This window comes from Equus asinus, chromosome 27 (assembly GCF_041296235.1).
Source record: "Equus asinus isolate D_3611 breed Donkey chromosome 27, EquAss-T2T_v2, whole genome shotgun sequence".
NCBI classification, from domain to species: Eukaryota; Metazoa; Chordata; class Mammalia; order Perissodactyla; family Equidae; genus Equus; species Equus asinus.
In genome coordinates this window covers 4,280,564-4,299,748 of record NC_091816.1, presented here as the reverse complement: position 1 = coordinate 4,299,748, position 19,185 = coordinate 4,280,564, and the positions used below count along the sequence as shown (strand labels likewise).

At 45.3% G+C, this 19,185-nt stretch overlaps 1 long non-coding RNA gene across 12 annotated transcripts in view; it reads left to right on the top strand.

Annotated features, from left to right (window-relative positions):
* Positions 1-17,934, top strand: part of LOC123278288 (uncharacterized) — a 38,215-nt gene extending 20,281 nt beyond the window's left edge. For 4 of the 12 annotated variants that reach the window (XR_011498894.1, XR_011498893.1, XR_011498890.1 and 1 more), the window contains 3 exons: positions 5,037-5,150; positions 11,669-11,752; positions 13,041-13,095. This is a non-coding gene — a long non-coding RNA (uncharacterized lncRNA). Of the gene's footprint in view, positions 1-2,857; positions 3,279-5,036; positions 5,151-8,910; positions 10,751-11,668; positions 11,753-13,040; positions 13,096-17,088; positions 17,136-17,842 lie in introns of those variants that run through there. The other 8 variants (XR_011498892.1, XR_011498889.1, XR_006515606.2 and 5 more) reach the window with 5 other exon arrangements.
* The last annotated feature ends 1,251 nt before the right edge of the window (positions 17,935-19,185 follow it).

The following is a 19,185-nucleotide window of genomic DNA, read 5'->3' as shown; positions in this document are numbered from 1 at the left end:
TGAGTTAGTATCTTCCCTGACTCCTGGACTGAGGGAGACCAGCGCCTATCAAGAGAACAGCTCAAGTGCAGAGACAAAGCTTTGCCCTCTTCAGTGTGCCCTTGGGTGCTACTACTGAGGTGCTGCTACAGAGGGTCCCTCCTTTGATAAAACATTCTTGCCAGCCCCTGCTTAGTCAACAAAGTCCCCGGATATTTTTTCACAAAGAAGCGGCAGACCCTCTACCTATCCTCCTCTAACAAACATGACCTTCAATACACAGACAGATCTTTCTGGGGCTACATCACTGAGTGCACTTACCTTGAACACATCAACCATAGCCCCCTATGCAGAGACTCCATCAGCTGTGAATCAGAGTTTTACACACTCAGAAATAACCACTCTCATGAAAAATGATTCCGAGAATGGGTCATGGACAAACCCTCCCTCTAGGGAAGAAACCAGCTCCCCACCTTCCCTGGTACCTATCTCTGCCACAACCTCACCTTCCCCTGTTTCTTCCATATTACAAGAACACTGTACCTCTTTTCCTTTATAAATTCAGTTCTCACCTCTGGACTGGTGAAGACCACAGACATGCTGGCCACAAGCTTGGAAACTGGGACCAGTTCACCTCAGAGTTTGAGCAGCGCCTTAGTGGAGATATTGGCCACCTCAGCAGCCATCACAGATAAAGAAAAAGTTCATCCTTCAACAAACACAGCAGTAACCAATGAGGGGACCACCAGTTCTGGACATGAATCACGTTCCTTTGTCCAGCTCACTCAGAGCCATCTGAAGCCACAGTGATTACTACCTCCACTATGGGGGAAAACACTGTTTACACATCAACATCTAGCTTCTCTGAGGCTACAGGGATTGAGACTGAGACAAGTTCCTCTTTGACCCCAGGATTGAGGGAGACCAACACGTCCAAGGAGACCAGCTCAGCCACAGAGCCAGCCACTGTCCTTCCTGATGTAAACAGTGGTGCTAATACTGAAGTCTCCAGGACAGAAGCCATCTCCTCTAGTGGGATCCTCAATCCGGGCCCTGCTCATTCCATGATGTTACCACTCATCTCCACAGAAACCATCACCAGGCTTTTTCCTTCCCCCATCATGACAGAATTGACAGAAATGCTGTCACCGCTCAACAGCCACATTGCAGGGTACACTTCTTTTGGACACATCAACCACAACATCCTTGGCAGGGATCCCTTCAGCTGTGACTGAGGGATTTCTACACTCAGAGATGACCACTATCATGAGCAGAGGTCCTGAGGATGTGTCATGGATGAGTCCTTCTTCTGTGGAAGAAACCAGCTCTCCATCCTCGCTGGTGCCTTTACCTGCCATGACCTCACCTTCCCCTGTTTCCTCCACATCACCAGGGGTTAGCCCCTCCTCTCCTACTCCTGTGACCTCAGTTCTCACCCTTGGCCTGAGGAAGACCACAGACATGTTGGGCAAAAGCTTGGAACCTGTGACAAGTTCACCCTTAAGTTTGATCAGCACCACAGTTGAGATACTGGCCACTTCTGAAGCCTCCATAGATGCAGAGGCAATTCACCTTTCCAGTGACACAGCAGTGACTGATCCGGGGACCATCAGTTCTGAACACAAATCACGTTCCTCTGCCTCAGCTGACTCAGAGTCATCCAAAGTTGTATCTCTAATGGTTACCTCTTCTACTATATGAGACACCACAGTTTCCACATCAATGCCTGGCTTTTCTAAAACTTCAGAGACGGAGACAGAGTCAACGTCCTCCCTGACCCCTGAGCTGCAGGAGACCAGCACCACCCAGAAGACTGGCTGAGACACAGAGACAATTACTGTCCTTTCTGAAGTGCCCACTGGTACTACTACTGAGGTCTCCAGGACAGAAGTAATCTCCTCCTGCAGTACATCCATCCCTGGCCTTGCTCAGTCCATGATGTCACCAGACATCTCCACAGGAATCATTGCTAGGCTCTCTACCTCCTCCATTGTGGCAGAATCTGCAGAAATGACCATCACCATCCAAACAGGTCTCCCTGGGGCTATGTCACAGAGCACACTTACATTGGACACATCAACCACAGCCTCATGGTCAGGGACTCACTCAGCTATGATTCAGAGTTTTACACGCTCAGAGATGACCACTTTCATGAGCAGAGTCCCGAGGATGTGTCAAGGGTGAGCCTTTTCTCTGTGGAAGAAACCAAATTTCCATCTTTCCTGGTGCCATTACCTGCCATACATCACCTTCCCCTGTTTCCTCTATATCGCCTGGGAGTAGCCCCTCCTCTTCTACTCCTGCGACTTCTCACCTCTGGCCTGGTGAAGACCACAGACATGTCAGGCACAAGCTTGGAACCCTTGACCAGTTCACTTCCAAGTTTGAATAGCACCACGGTTGAGATACTGGCCACTTCTGAAGCCTCCACAGATAATTTCTCATACAGAGAAAATTCATCCTTCCACAACTACAGATGTGACCACGGTGGAGTCCATCAGTTCTAGACGTGAACTATGTTGCTCCGTCCTGATCCACTCTGAGCCATCCAGAGTCACATATCCAATGGGTATTTCCTCCTCTGTGGAGAAGACCACTATTTTCACATCAATGTATATCTCTTTTGAGATCACAAGATTTCAGACAGAGCCACTTTCCCATCTGACTCCTGCACTGAGGGAGACAAGCATAGCCCTGCAGTCCAGGTCAGCCACAACCACAAACACAGCTTCATCTCCTCTGTATACTTATCTTTTGAAGAGTCCCAAGACTGATGCCACCTCTTCTGTGGCAGTCCCAGACCAGCTTCCATCTTTGCAGTATACTGAAATTCCAGTGGAAACTATTACCCACTTTTAGGCTTCTCTTTCTTTTACAGGGTCTGTTGGGGTAAACTCCTTTCCAGAATCCAAGATTGCTGTGTGTATATCAGAAAGTGTCATCACCTAAACACGGAGATGCTGACTTCAGCTGAGACTTCAGCTGACACATTGATGCCTTCTCTGTCAGAAGCCAGGGCTTCTTTTGCCACAACTGGAGTTCCAGGTGTCAGCTCTGCTGATTTTCCAGCCAGTCCATTTTTTAGGACAGAGTCAGGCCCCAGGGATGCTACTATGTCCACCATTGCAGAAAGCCTACTTTCATCAGCTTCAACACCATTCCCCTCTTCAGACTTCACCTCCACTGACTCTTCAACAAGCCCATCCTACCATGGGATTACTTCCTTACCAGCTACCCCATGTACTGTATACACCAACCTTGAGGCAGAGAGCAGCACTACTGAAGGACCCTTGGTTATGGTCAGTACTTTGGAGACTTAGACTCAACCAGTCAGGACACCTTTATGCCCATTATGGATTCCAAAATGACAGAGAGTGTTGACTTGGGAACAGTGACAAGTTCTTCCCAAGTTCCTCCACATGCAACACAAGTACCCACCGCACCTATAGTCCCATTATTTGGGACTCATGGGAAGTAACTCCTTTGCTGAGAAGTCAAAAGGAGTTAATGAGGAGTTTATTACTGAACCAGCACTTCCTTTAGCAAATATTTGTTGATCTATCCTCAGTTCTAGGCATTGAACTAGGCCTTGGAGAAACAAAAGTAAATAAGCAAGTAGTTGACTAATTACTGTGCCATGATATATGTTCTAACATTAATACTAACGCTGATGACGACAATCATAATGACCACAAATGTTTACAGAGCACTTATTCTGTGTCAAGCACCCTTCTATTGTTATTTAATCCTCATTGGAATACTATTTAAAGAAGGGAGTATTACAAACCCATTTTACAGATGAGTAAATGATGCACAGAGAGGTTAAGTAATTTGCTCAAGATCACAAAGACGGTAAGTGATAATAAGTCAGACTATGTGGCACTAGGAATCCATACTCTTAACCATTAGGCTAGGCAGGAGTAGTTAGAGAGATACGAGGGAAATAAAGACATTCTGGCATCACATAAGCCATAGGATGGGAGTTTTAGGAAAGAGGAATGGTCACTTCTGTCAAATGCTACAGAATAGCCAAATTGAAATGAGGTAAAAAGTTCTTTGGCAACATGCAAATCCTTAGAGATTCTAATGAAGGGAGCATCAGTGAGTTGTAGAGGACTAGAACAACAGCTAAAGTAATGCATACACACAGGGGAGGGATTCCCCCTTTGAGCTGAGCATGTTTCTATTTTGAGAATAGAGTCAAAAGCAAGGGAAAGGTGAAAGAAAAGGTGAGCATATGAAAAGCGAAGGGACAAAGTACTCACGAATGTGGGAGGAACCCAGGGTCTGCTAAGAGAAACACCACCTCCAAGAGGTCAGTAGATTAGGGAAGAAAGCTCTTGGGGATTCCAGTCCTCTGAAAAGTTGAATTTGGCCCCAACTTTTATTCGGGACACGAGTCCAAGGAGGCCTTACTCCACTACTGTTCACTAGACTGTTGACAGTAGAATGACTTGATTCTCTCTCAAACTAGTTTTAACAATTCACAATAAAGTTAGACATGTTGATGGCTATTAACCCGTGTCTTAAAACATGGCTCAACAATTGAGTTGTGAGTGTTCAGTAAGCAAGTGGTGAGTGGGATGGTAAGAAGGTAGAACTGTGTGGTTGGATAGATGGAAGGATGAAGGGAAGAATGGGGAGATGGATAAGTGAAAGATGGAATGATGGATGTATAGAAGGAATGAAGGATGAAAAGAAGGGAGGATTGAAGGAAGTAAAGATTGAAAGAGAGAGCAATGAAAAATTGAAAGGAGAGAGGAAATATAAAAGGAAGGATGCATTGTAGGAAGAAATGATAAAAGGAAAGATGGAAGGAAGAAAGGATGGCAGAATATGGGTAGATATAGGTATGGGTGGAAGGAAAGATTGACAGATCCATGAGTGGATGGATGGATCTGTGGATGGTTGTGGCCACTCATGGCACATAGCCCTGGCTGAATTCCATGTGGACTGGAGAATAATTGGGTTGTATAGTCATTTAAGTGGATCCATTTAAACAGTACACTCCTTCTGGATAAGATGAGTTATGCTAGATTTCTCCCTCATCCTTGCAGGGACTGCTGGCATTGTGGAGCATCTCACAGGGATACCCAGTGAGGCAGCATATGAAGTTACCGCAGCACCAGTCTGTGTCCCTCTGACATCTACATCATCTGCTAGTTTTAACAGTAGGTTCAACTTTACTTACTTCCTGGTAATCCCTCTTGTGGCCTTATTTCCTGTTCCAGAGAGATGAAACGTTCGTTCCTTTAGAGAGAGAATTATGTGAGGTTGCCATGAGCTTCCCTGTTTTAGCTGGGTCTTTGTCTAGTGGTTACCAGGTGGGTATTTCCACTTTTCCTTCCCTCATAACATGCTGAATGAGTTTAGTTCAAGGTTGGATATGTCACCTTCACAAATTTCACCCAGTTTAACTTAATTCTGAAAATGCTTATTAATAGCTTACTGTGTGTAGAGACTATGCTAAAAACTGAGGATGCACAGATAAAAATATTTTGGCATTACATTTATGGAGCTCTCAGTTCAGTAGGGGAGAAAGCAAAGGGACAAAGTAATTATGATGCAACCTTGAAAGTATGTAATGAATATATATTTGAACTATAGAAGGAAGGGTTCATAGAGGAGGTAATAATTTGCATTGGGTTTGAAAGAATGAGTAGAGTTTATCAGCAAGACAAAGGGAGTTGATGAAGACATTCTGGAGAGAGGAGAGAGCCACGTGCAAAGGCACAGAGAGGAGTAAACTTGGGAATATCTGGAAGGTACAAATAATTTACCTTTGCTAAAGTGTGAAATATGAAGATGGGATGGTGGGAGATGAGACTGGAGACATGGGCAGAAAACAACCTTCAGAAAACTTTCTAAGCCTTAGCAATGCTTGAATGCCCTTTAATAAAGGTTAGAGAAGTTTGTGGTCAAAAAAGTTTGGAAAACATGTTAATCCTTCCTAGAGTTACATGCAGAAGCATATTAAAAGCTCAGAGAACTCCTACTGTAAAGACATTTGATCAGCTTCATACAACGCAGGGTTTTACAGTTATTTGACTGCATAATCTTTTCCTCTGAAAGACCCCTACTGACAGTGCACAGTATTATTGTTCGGCCTGAGCATTTAAGAGGGGCAGGTGTATATAGCGAGGGGTCCTCCTCACTGCGTGGCATAAAGGTAAAGCTCCTTGTACTCATTGAGTTGCTCTCAGGATATTTAGAGACCAACCATTTTACCGGGACATTTTTGTGAGATCCAGGCTTTGAACAGAGTCACCCACAGTCAGGTTAGTAGCCTTTTCCTATGACTCAGGTAGTTTTGGTTGGGTCTCCCCAGAAGCAGACTTGAGTTAAGGAGATGAGGCAAGTGGTTTATCTTAGGTGGAGGTGGGCCCAGGAAGGACTGGAGACGAGAAGGAAAAGGAAGTCAATGCCAGGTGCATTCATGAGCAGGTGACAGCTGTGGGAAACTGTGTCAGTCCCACTGAGGAGTCTGGGAGATAGCATAGCACACCTCAGCATTGTCCTGTCCCAGGAGCAAAGTCACTGGGGTATCGTCCAACCCCCTGCCATTATTGGCTGTGGGCTGCTTGCTCCTGGGGTGGTAATCCTCAGCACTTCCAGCCTGGCCCACACAGAGGCTAAGTGAAAGCCCTCAGGTATGGAGTCACAGGGCCTGTATTAGGATCCTGTTGAGGTCACTGTACTGCAAGAGTGAGCGCTTATGGGATGTGAGTGGGGCATTGACAGAGTGGGCTACATCAGATCACTGGGAAGTGAATCACTAGGCTTCAGGTGACAAGTATTTTTTCATATAGTAACAGCTTTGTTCTAGACTTGACGTCTCATGCAAAGTTAGAATGATTTTTTTTCTAGTAAAATAAAAAGCCTATTAGAAGCTGATAACCAATATTTAGATGGCAAAGCTTTTGAGGGATAGCCAGCAGTATTCGTTGGCTCCTTTCCATGTAGAGCAAGGTTTCTCAGCCTCAGCACTATTGACATTTTGGGTAGAAGATTATCCATTGTGTGAGGTTGTCTTGTGCATTATAGGGTGTTTAGCAACATCCCTGGCCTCTACTCACTAGATGCCAGTAGCACCCTCCACATACACACAGTTGTGACAACCAAAAATGTCTCCCAACATTGCTGAGTGTCCCCTGGGAGCAAATCTGCCCCAGAGAATGCTTGTTAAGTCCCCCTAGATGGACATTTTCTCCCCACGACCTCCTTTTCCCTTCCTGGCCCCCACAAGATCCTGACATTCAGTTAGGGAATTGATGCACTGCAGTGGTTAAGAGCATAGGCTTTGGATTCAGACAGACCTGTGTTCAAATTCCCACACTATCAGTTAGTAGTTGTGTGGCCTTGGCAAATTATGTTCTCTGAGTTCTGTCTTTCTCTTCTGTAAAATGGTAAGGATAATAGGTTGTGCGTTCAGTGTTCTCGTGAGGATCAAAGAGATAAAGCATGCCAGTGCTTTGCAGTTGCCCATCAGCATCAGCATCATCAATCACCATCATTATCGTGTACATATGAAGCACTTTAAGATATCCACTCTCAGAAATATGTTTTTTTTAAATATTCTTAGCAAAAGAAGAACATTGCTCCACCATCAGAGTCAAAATCTTTTTCATTTTGTCCCTCTCCCTGCACCAAGCTCCAGTAGGCTTTGTGGTCTTTATAGAGAAGCCTCCTCCAGTAATTCTTCCTCCTTCCTGGGCTCCATTTTCTGAAGCCTTGGCTAGTCACTGCTGTACTGTCGCTGCAGTGCTCTTTCAGAGGATGAATTCCAGTCACCTTGGCCAGGTTTGGTACTAGTCTAGTGTGGTTCTTGGCAAATTTGATTCAGCAAATGCTTATTTTGTAGTAGAAGGACAAAAAGTAGAAGTAGTAGTAACTATAGTAATAGTACCTAGTAGTAGTAGTAACATGAGCAATAACTCTAGTAGTAGTAGTGGCACAGTAGTAATAACAGTAGTAATGAGTGGTCATAGTAGTAGTAACAACGCTAATAGTAGGTAGTAGCAGTGGTAGTAGTAACAGTATTAGTAGTAGTAATAACAGCAGTAATGGTATGTAGTAGCAGTCATAGTAGTAACAGTAGTAGTAGGTAGCAGTAGGGTTAGTAATAACAGTAGCAATAGTAGGTAGTAGTAGTAATACTGTAAACCAGGAGGCACTATCCTGCGTGTGTTTTTATCAACACTCTGAGGTGGCCACTGTACTGCCCCCTACTTTATAGATGAGAGAATGGAGGTCTAGCAAGATTTGGTAACTTAAAAAGCCACCCATCTATTCAGTGGAGAAGCCAGAATCTTAGTGCAGGACACTTATTCCAGACCCCAAGCTCTTAAGCACAGTGACACATGATCTCTCTCAAGTCAGAGGAGACCTGCTTATGTGTACATCCCTCCATGTGTTCATTCTTTCATTCATTCACTCATTCCTTCATTCATTCAACACTATGTGTGGAGTACCTACTATATGCCAAGCAGTCAGACATGAATAGCTGTTAACAAGCTGACTGTGAGCGTTGGTACCCTACAGGCTCCAACAGCATGAGAAGGAAATAATGAGAAGGGGGAGATGAATTCTGACACGCATTGTAAGGGTAGATTTGAGCTGGGGTTTGAAGCGGGCAGAATGTAAGGAATGTGATGAGAGATGCGCATGGCAGACAGAGAAAATATCCTGAGCAAAGGCTCAGAGGCTGGAGAGTACAGAAGACATTTGGGACCAAGAACGGTCAAGAATTCATGGAGGAGTTGCAGTGCAAGAGGATGCCAGTCACAGTTCCTTCCCCATTGCAGAGGTATCTCATATGCTGGGAAGAGACATTTCTCTCCCTTTACTCCTGTGAAGAAAAAATAAGCTATGGCCAGCCCAGTAAGTGGTGATCATTTTGTGTGAATTGTGTGTCCATCCCCCAATTTACAGGATGATCAACAGGAGGACAGAGCGGGTAGAAACTACTGCCACAGCTCTGAAGATCACCTCCACAGCCACTTTATTAGTCTCTCCACTTACTTTGGGAATGCTGACTTTCCTCAGGATATGTGGTAAAATGGCCAGCAAAAGCACAATAGGAGTGAGCATCCCTGATGTTTTCCCTGATGTTCCAGAGGTGACAGCCTCCTTGACCCTCAGACCTGGAGCATAGACCAGCACAAGCAGTTCCAAGGACAAACCCGTCTATTTTTAATAGAGGATCAGAGACAACATTCTCACTGGTCCCTAGTTCAGGGGCAGAGACCGGTGCAGCTGTTCAAATTCTGACTGTTTCCCTGGTGAGCCAGAGAGCACAACCTCATGGCTCACCCATCCTGCAGAGACCAGCCCACCTGTTTCCAGGGAAACCTTGAATGTTTCCCATAATGAATCAGACAGCACCCTCTCAACAGCTACCAGTTCTGGGGAAGGAGTCGGTTCAGCTGTTTCAACTCCAACTGTTTCCCCTATATAATGCTGGAGATGGTGACCTCGCTGGTTATTAGTCCTGGGGCAGACATCAGTGTGGTTATTCCAACTCTGGCTGATTCTACATAGGAACCAGAGACCATCTGGTGAGCCAGATACAACAGCCTCATGGGTCACCCATTCTGCAGAGACCAGCAGACCTATTTCCAGAACAATTCCTAATTTTTCCCATAGTGAATCCAACACCACACCCTCAAGGGCCATCAGTCCTGGGGCAGAAGCCAGTTCAGCCATTCCAACAATGACTGTCTCACCTAGTGCATCAGTGTGGTGACCTAACTGGACACTGGTTCTGGGGCAGAGACCACTACAACATTTCCAACTCTAATTCCCCACATGAACCAGAGACCACAGCTCATAAATCACCCATTCTGCGGAGACCAGACCAGGGATAGTGACTCCACTGGTCGCCAGTTCTGGGGCAGAGACCAGCACTTTTCCAACTCTGACTGATTCCTCACATGAACCAAAGACCACAGCCTCATGGGTTACCCATTCTGAGACAGAAGTCAGTTCAGCTGTTTCAACTCTGACTGTTTCCCTTGGGGAGGCAGGTAAAACAGTCTCATTGATCACCCATTCTGCAGAGACCAGCCTGACTATTCCCAAAACAATCCCCAATGTTTCCCATAGTGAATCAGACACTACACGCTCAATGGTCACCAGCTTTGGGGCAAAAGTCAGTTCAGCTGTTCCAACTGCAACTGTCTCCTCTGGTACCAGATACGGTGACCTCATAGGTTACTAGTTCTGAGACACATGCCAGTATGGCTGTTCCTACTCTGACTCTCTCTCCTGGTGAACCATAGCCCACAGGCTTATTGGTCACCCACCCCAGTGCAGAGAGAAGCACGAATTTTCCTGCTTCAAGTGTTTTTCCTCAGTTACCAGTGACCGCAGTCTCACTATCCATCTGACCTAGGTTGGTGATTAGTCTAGTTCCTTCAACTCAGACCATTTCCCTTGGTCCACCAGAAACATCCTTCACCAACCTATGACTAAGACCAGCAGAACTGATCTAGGTCCAGCTGTCTCACTTGGCGTTCCTACAGAAACAGCCTCATTCTTCACTCATCCTGGGATAGACATCAGCACAATCTTTCAACTTCAGCTCTTTCCCCTGGTTCATCAGAGACCACAGGCTTATTGGCTACTAACCCTGCAGCAGAGGCCTGTACAACTATCCCAACTCTGACTGTTTCCTGGCTGTTCTTGCAACAGCTCGTGAGCCTCGTACTGTAACTTCCTGGAGCACAGAAATCTCACCACCCACAACCTCACTTGGACTTCCAGAATTTTCCAAGACTGTGACAGGGGACACTGTGGCCTTGATTGCTTCAGAGACCCCAAAACCACCTAAAACCAGTCACAGGGAAGGATCAAGTCCAACCGCTATCCTGGAAACTACAACTTTGGAGACCACTAATTTAGCTGCCATACGTTCATCCCCCATCATTGCTGAGACCACAACCACCTTCAATACACTGGCTAAACGTCTCTTTGTTCCAGTGACCACACCTGGAACGTCCACCTTGGCCTTAGAGTGTGACTTCAGGAACAAGTAAAAATAAGTTTTTTATTATTTTTATTTTTTATTATTCTTTTAATTTTATTTTATTATTTTTATTTGCCATTTTAAACCATTTTAAATGTACAGTTCAGCGGTTGTACTTACATTTACATTGTTGTGCAATCATCATCACTATCTGTTTCCAAAAGTTTTCTATCACCTCAAACAGGATTTGTGTACCCATTAGGCAATAACCCCTCTTTCCCCACCCCCTTCAGTCCCTGCTAATCTCCTTACTGTCACTGTGACTTTGCCTGTTGTAGATATCTCATATAAGTAGAATCATGCTACATGTTTGTCCTTTTGTGTCTGGCTTATTTGGCTTAGCATAATGTCTTCAGGGTTCGTCCATCTTGTAGTATGTATCAGAACTTCATTCCTGTTTGTGGATGAATGATATTCCATTGTACGGATATATCCCATTTTATCTGTCCATTCATCTGTTGATGGACAGTCGGACTGTTTCTACCTTTTGACTATTGTGGACTAATGCTGCTATGAACATGGGTGTACGAGTATCTGTTTGAGTCTGTTTCTAATTCCTACCTAGAAAGGGAATTGTTGGGTCATATAGTGTACTTGTTAGGCTGCCATAGCAAAGTATCACAGCTCAGGTGGCTTAAACAGCAGAAATTTATTGTCTCACAGGTCTGGAGGCTGGAAAAGAGCTCTGGGAGAAGGCATAGAACATGCACCTTGGAATCATCCCATCAGAGGGCGTGAGGGAGCTAGGTATTTATCCACAAACCCCATCAATCATTGCTAGAGGAATGATCCCTGGACCTGTTAATTCCCCCAGGACAAAGAGATACAGGTGCTGGTGTGTGCGGAAATGGTAAAAGCCAAAGGGATGTGGGAACAGGGTGACCAATCCATCTCGCTTTGCCTAGGACCATTGCACTTTTAAAACTGAAAATCTGCATCCCAGGCACCCACACAGTCTTCGGCAAACCGGGATGGGTAGTCATGTATGTGGGAGGGTCTTGGACAGCGACTGCTATGCGAGGTGTCTCAAGTAGGACAGCCGAGAGCAGACGCCAGCTTGGCACTAGAGTAGGTGTGTCCTCAGAATCTCACCTCCCACATCCAGCCCTGGGCCTGACCCAGGACTGACCTCATTTTATCCCCTTTCCTCCTACTGCAGCTGCAGTTCCTTTCTTGATGCCTTTTACTGTCAATTTCACCATCACCGACCTGCACTATGTGGAGAACGTGGGAAACTCAGCTCGGATATATTATATTCAATGCCACTGAAAAAGACCTGCAACACCTGTTGAGAGCCCCCCACCCATGCCCATCTCACCCTGACCCCACCACACCCTGCTGTCTTGGCCTCTCCTGCTCATCTCTCTCCCAGTCTCTCCCAGCTCAGACCCCTGTTCAAAAACTACAGTGTCACTTATTTCTGTGCCGGCTGCAGACTGACCTTGCTTAAATGAGACCTCCTTCAAAGTACCTATAGAAACTCCAATTCTCTATTTTCTTGGTCCCCCACAACCTGGTCAGCCACAATACTTAGGCTTTTGCTGAGAGGAGGCAGTATATCATAATGAATCCAAAGTGCCTGGGTTTGAACCCCTCCTCTCCCATTTGCTAGCTCTGTGACCTTGGGCAAATCACCTACCCTCTCTGTTCTTCAATCACATTATCTGTAAAATGGTGATAATAACAATGCCTTACTCTTGGAGTTGTTAATCATTCATCACAACACCTGGCCCATTGTGAGCCCTCAATTAATGGGATCCTGTAGTACCAGCTAGTGTAGCATCTTTGCCAACTCTATCTCTAGAATCCCTGACACTCTCCCTGCCCCAGCTCATCTCTACCCTACTGGGGACAAACTAGACACTGCAGCTCTGCAGTTTGTTTCCTGAAAAGAGGTAGGGACTTTCCCAGGGAAGCCTTGCTGAGCCAAAGGGAAAAAGAAATCAAGTGTTGGGTACCAGCAGGATATATTGCAGTTTAAAAACTTCAGTGAACCTGAACTCTTTAGAAATGGACATCTTCTGCTCTCTGCCAGAGTCCATTCGGTGTCTTCTGAGGTCAGTGGGCTCAGGACCCTTTCCTTGCACTTCATGACCCCGTGGCCTTTCCGTGGGGCTCTCCATCCAGCCAGCTCGAGTCATCCTACCAGAAGGTGAGTCCTCTACCCACATCACTCCAAGAGGAGCGATTCCTGGATATTGTAGATCGAGTGTCCTCAAATGCACAGGACCTACCACACCTGCCTCCATCTCTCCATAAAATGGGGGAATTGATAATGATTTTATTGCCCATACTACATGTCACCCCAAAATCTAAGTGGTTTACATGTTTTCACTTATTTCATCCTCACAACATGATTATCACCCCACCTTGCAGATGTGGAAGCTGAGGCCTAGAGTCAAGTTGCTTGCTTGAGAGGGGCCAGGATTAGAACTGAGGTGTGCTGGTTCTAGAATCCATCTTTTTAACCGCAGTACCTGCAGTACTCATGCCCTCTCGGCTCAACAACCTTTACATTCTTAAAAAGTGCTCAGAACTCGAAAGAGCCTTTGGACTTTGGGGTTATATCTGCCAATATTTACTGTTTTAGAAATTTAAACAGAAATTTTATAAATATATATTAACTCATTAAAAATAGTAAATCTATTATATCTTAACATAAACATCATATTTTCATGAACAATAGTCATATTGCCCTCCCCTCAAAAAAAGCATAATGAGAAGGAGGTCATTGTTTATATTTTTTCAAATCTTTTTAATGTCTGGCCTACTAGAAGACAGTAGGGTATCTGCCTCTGCATTCGGTCTTTTACAATATTTCACCTCTTCGCCTCTGGAAAAAATTTCACTGTGTGCTCCTGAGAGAATGAAAGTAAAAATAATGTCTTAGTATTATTACAAAAATATTTTTCACTTGGTGGACTTCCTGTAAGAGTTTTGGGAATACCAGGGGTCCCTGCACCACATTTTGAGAACTGATGGACTATACTGTGTGGGTATAAAATGGGAATGCTGTGAATAGCATGGATAACAGCAAACAGAATTCCCAGGAAAGGGAGGAAGGGGATCTTTCTTCCTCCCTGTTAAGTCCCCACTTTGGGTGAGTCACTATAGGGTCAGCTTAAATTCAGGGCAAAGAGGTTTTTGAACCACACCGACCCTTATTACTTATTTACTTATTTTCTCCAAACATGGTTTCCTGCCCAACATGTTTCCCCAAAAGATTGACCTCAGCCTTGTGATTTGCCAACTTGTAATAAAACCCCCCCTTTCAGGCTCTGTGGTGGTTGTTGCACACCATTGCAGCCAGCCACGGGGGTGGTTCACTCACTTTCCCCAAGGTCTCTGGTCCTCCTGCTTTTCCCTTCCACTTGCTGTCTGGTCCCAGGATTCTCAACATTTTCCTCTCTGGGAGCTCCACTTCTCAACCCCATGGCTCAAGCAGGACTCAGCTGTTACTGGAGTCGACACCTTCTGCATTACCTCCATGGGTGGACAGAGAGTGTACTGGGGTCTGGTAGTGGAAACAGTAAGCTTGAATCAATTAATAAAAAGAATGGGGACTAAAAGAAGAAAGTTGGCTGAAGAGTAGCCCTGGAGAACACTGCATTTAAGGATGTGGGGGATCTGGATCCCCACATGAGACAGAAAAAGATGTGTTTGAGAAAGCATTTGAAACCCAGAGAAGAGTGCTGACATCAAAACCAGAAGGTACAAGTGAAAGAAGGAGTTGTCAAAAATATCCAATTTTCAGGTGTCTCTGCATGTCACTATTCCTGTGTCCCTCCTTCCCTAAGGCTGAAAAGGATGAAACAAGCACCTGGATGGATGTGGCCTGCACCTACTGCCCAGATCCCATAGGCTTCAGGCTGGACAGAGAACAGCTGTACTGGGAGCTAAGCCAGTAGACCCATGGTGTCACCTGGCTGGGCCACTACATTCTCGACAGAAACAGTCTCTATGTCAATGCTGAGTAGCTCTGCTGCAGTTAGGGTCTCCTCCTCCCCCGGAGGGGTCTCCTGGCAGTGCACTTTCTCTGTACCCATGTGCGTAGTTCTGGGCCAACCTAGAATTTCCATGGGGGCTCAGTTCCCTCCTCTCAGAAGACCTGAAAAGCACTTTTCAAGTTCTTGACATAAAGGTTTCCTGCACAGTCTTCTTCATTTCAATGACCGTTCACAGAAGCCCCATTGGAGCATGCAGACATCAGGGAAGGATGAGGGTAACGCAAGCCAGTGGTGGCCGCTGGGGTTAACTCTTCCCCAGGAGGCAATGGGTTTCCAATGCAGTGACTGATCCACTTTTTCTCCTCCTTATGGTAGTTTGTGGCCCTTTACTCATTCTCCAAAGGCCAACTGGAACTACACCCCACCTGAGAAGCAAACAACGAAGCTGTTAGTAATGTTCTTAGCAATAAATTCCTTTGCCCCAACACTCTTAGCAACAACACCCACAGTAAGACCTATACCAAAGGCCAATATTCATTGGGGGATCCCTATGATCCAGAATGTTGTATATATTATGTCTTACTAATCCTGTCCACCTCTATGAGTTATTATGTATATTTTACAGATGAATAAACAAGGCTCGGGTGGAAATCCATCTTCCCAAGATCCAACAGCTAATATACGTGGTAGAGTTGAGACTCAAACCCTAAATTGACTCTCAAATCTACGCCCTCTAACTACTAGGCTTCATTGCACACTACGCCAGAACAAGCCTCAAATCTCAGGAAGGGAAAGCATTTTATGGGGCTCTAATATAACAATTTGAACTAAAACTCAATTAATTATGTCTCCACTATATCACCTTGGACATTTTCTTTTGACATGGATTAAAACTTGTTTTGTATTTCAGTAGTCCTTGGGGATTTTAGCAGTAGTTAACCACTGTAGGTTTTGGTGAATTTCAGGTCTTGCTTTAAGCCCTGGTCTTGCCTTTTGTTTATTTGTGGCCCTAAGCAACACATGCAACCTATCTAGGCTTCGGTGTCCACTTTTAGAATGGAATTAAAGAAACATTTCATCTAAGATGAACGTGAGGGTCAGATGAGATAAAACCCAAATAACCCGAGTAAATCACAGTATTACACTTGGTCAAGTCTTGGAGAGGAGTTTCATTTCAAGAAACCCATTCAGACTATCAAATATAAAATAAGTCTAAGTTTTACTTGCATTATTTACAGGCATCAAAGAAGATTCAGTCTATGATCCAGAACCACGTTATTCAAATCTTCTTTTTCCCACTTTCTGTTATTCTCCAACTTTATACTCTGGTTGACCCTCAAGCCTCTCTCCTCTCCATAAGCCTCTCCCTGCTCCCTCCGTCACTTCACCTCTCTCTCTGTCCCTCTCCCCTCACCGCCCTCATTATTTCAATTCAATGTTACATAAATCCAAGAACTGTGCTATCACAGATCAAGTTGTGTTTGGAAAGATGGGTGTGGGAAGAAACTCAGAGTGAGGACAAAATTATAGTTAATGGATGAATAAAACACATAAGTCTGGAAGCACTCACATAAAATTGCTGTCTCTGTTATTCATTTGATGAGGTCGATACTATTCTAGGTACCTAGTAAACTCCACAAGATTGAGGGTGCTTTGATTATTCTCTTTGTGATTAGTGGTAATGAGGATAAAATTATCATGAGCATCACAGTATGAGGCAGTTAACTCATATGGAGGAACGCAATTATTTATTGATGAATATCAGAGAAATACTTGGGAAGGTCTGTGAGCTTGTGTTTCTAATTCTACCCATCACTCCTTTCTTAACCTCCTCCATCATCTGACTCTTCCTCTCTGCCTCTCTCTGAAGGTTATAACCATCAGTACTAGCAGTGAGTAATGAGGGTAGATGTTCCTGTGCCCATGGGACCCTTCCTTCCTATGCCTGCTCTCTGGGAGGAAAGTATCCCCCAACCCCCAGGTTCTCAGCCCCACAGTGGCCCCAGACCAGCCCCAGACCATCCAAAGTCTCAGGCTAAGCCAAACTAGAGATGCAAGTTCCCATTAACATCTCTATCCTCTCATAGCTTCATGATAGGACCCAATAATATTTATTCATGTTACGTTTTCTTTCAGCTATGGTGACCTCTACATTCTCTCCAGAACCCCCACCATCTCTACAGGTAGGAATCTAATCTCTGAGGACGATGAAACTGTAACTCCCATTCAGTAGTTGATGAATTTCTGCATGGTCTGGACCTTGATGCCCACCCAGCCTCAGCCTGTCCTCCTGTCTACCTTGCTCCCTAATCTCTGGCCACACCAGCCCCATTTCTCTTCCTCCAGGGCCCAAACATCCCTCAGTCCTCAGGGGCTTTGCACTTAGTCTTCTTGGAACTCAGCCGTGCCTGGCTCCTCCTTGCCCTCCAGCCCTCAGCTTCAGCATGCTCTTGCTCAGAAAACCTGCCATAAAGTAGCATTTCCCCATCTCCCACAGAAAGCTGGTCTCTATTTTATCCCCATGATCATTTCCTTTGTGTCGATTACTGCTGTTTGGATTTCTTGACTACTCAAGTGTTTGTGGTTCAAGACCTAAGTACAAAACATCTTGGCCCTTCCTCTTCCCACCAAAATGTCCATGATGTGTTAGCCCTTGGACACTTTGGGGTGAGAAGGTTGAGGTTCCCTTTCAAACTGATGCCACACATCTAACATGGAGGTCCCTTCTGCTCCCCTGGCTGGCTGAGGAGGGAGGGTAGCCCATATGGGATATGTCAGGCCTCACCTACTGGACACTATGGACAGAGAGAAGGCACTAGTCCCTTTCCCCCTTAGACAGCTCATAACTAAGATTGGGATGGGTCTCCTCTCTTTTTCTCTCTCCCGCCAGCTTCAGCTATGGGCCCAGCCCTGGTGCTGTTTACCCTCAATTTCATCATCACCAACCTGTTCTACACTCTAGACATGAGGCATCCAGGCTCCACAAAGTTCAGCTCTACCAAGAAGACCCTGAATCAACCAGTAAGAACCCATCAATGCCTACCCCGGTCTGCCTTGTCCTTACCTCACCCAGTCACTGCAACCCCTCCTGCTCATCTCTCTCTCCTTCCTCCCCAGCTTGGTCCTTTGTTCAAGAGCACGAGTATTGGCCCACTGTACTCTGGCTGCAGACTGACCTCGTTTGGGTAAGACTTGCTTCCCTCACAACATGAAGGGCTACACATCACAGGCAAGTTGACCTGGAGGAAAGGCCTTGAACATGACAACTACAAGGCAAGAGTCATAAATGACTGAGGCCTTCCAGGAATTCAGATGCAGAAGGCCTCTCCTCTGGCTGGGTGTGTCAGAGAGGATTTCTTGAAAGAGGTGGCTGTCAAAGGTCTTAAATTATTTGGGTAAGCAGATCCAAGGGGGATTCACACTCATTGATCAGGAAGGGCAGCACTGACTCAAGCAAAATTGAAATGAGGCACCTCAGGCCATGCCCTGTGACAGGTGCTAAGGGCACTGAGAGAATCAGTCATGGACCCTTCCTTCAAGGTGCCCACAACATAGAGAGGACAGCAGCCACGTGAACTTAAATGCATAATATGAATGGGGTTTGTACAATGATAAAGCACTACATGCGGGCCTTTGGAGCCCAGAAAATGGACTTTTAGCTGAATATGGGGAATTCGAGTCGAGGCTGTCTGGAGAAGGTGATGCCTGTGCCAAGTTTTAATAGTTGAGTGCACATTTGCCAGAAGAAACATTAGCAAAAATATTTCAAGGGGCGGCATATCTTAAGTAATGGGACAAATGTTAAGAAATAACCTGGTACATGAGAAAAGTTCTGTGAAATTATAGAGTGTGGGGCAAATAGCAGTTGAATGAAAGAAAGAGAGAGACAAGGGAGGGAGGGAGGGAGGGAGGCAACAAGGGAGGGAGAGAAGGAGGAAGGAAAGAAAGAGAAATGAAGAGAGGGAAGGAAGGAAGTTGATTGACCAGGAGACTGGCTGACAACAGACGGGTGCATGGGAATGTAGTTGCATGAGTGGTGGATGAACTGAGGGATGAGTTGAAGTAGTAGATACCATCAAGAGTTCATGTTGAAGCTTGGGTCAAAGACCATACTAAGGAGTTTTCATATTATTTTGCACAGCAAAAGGTTAAGCATTAATGGTCTCACTGTCCCAAATGCATGCGGTTACATCCTGTTTCTGTCACTAGGCTTGTGATGCCTGGGAAGTTCTA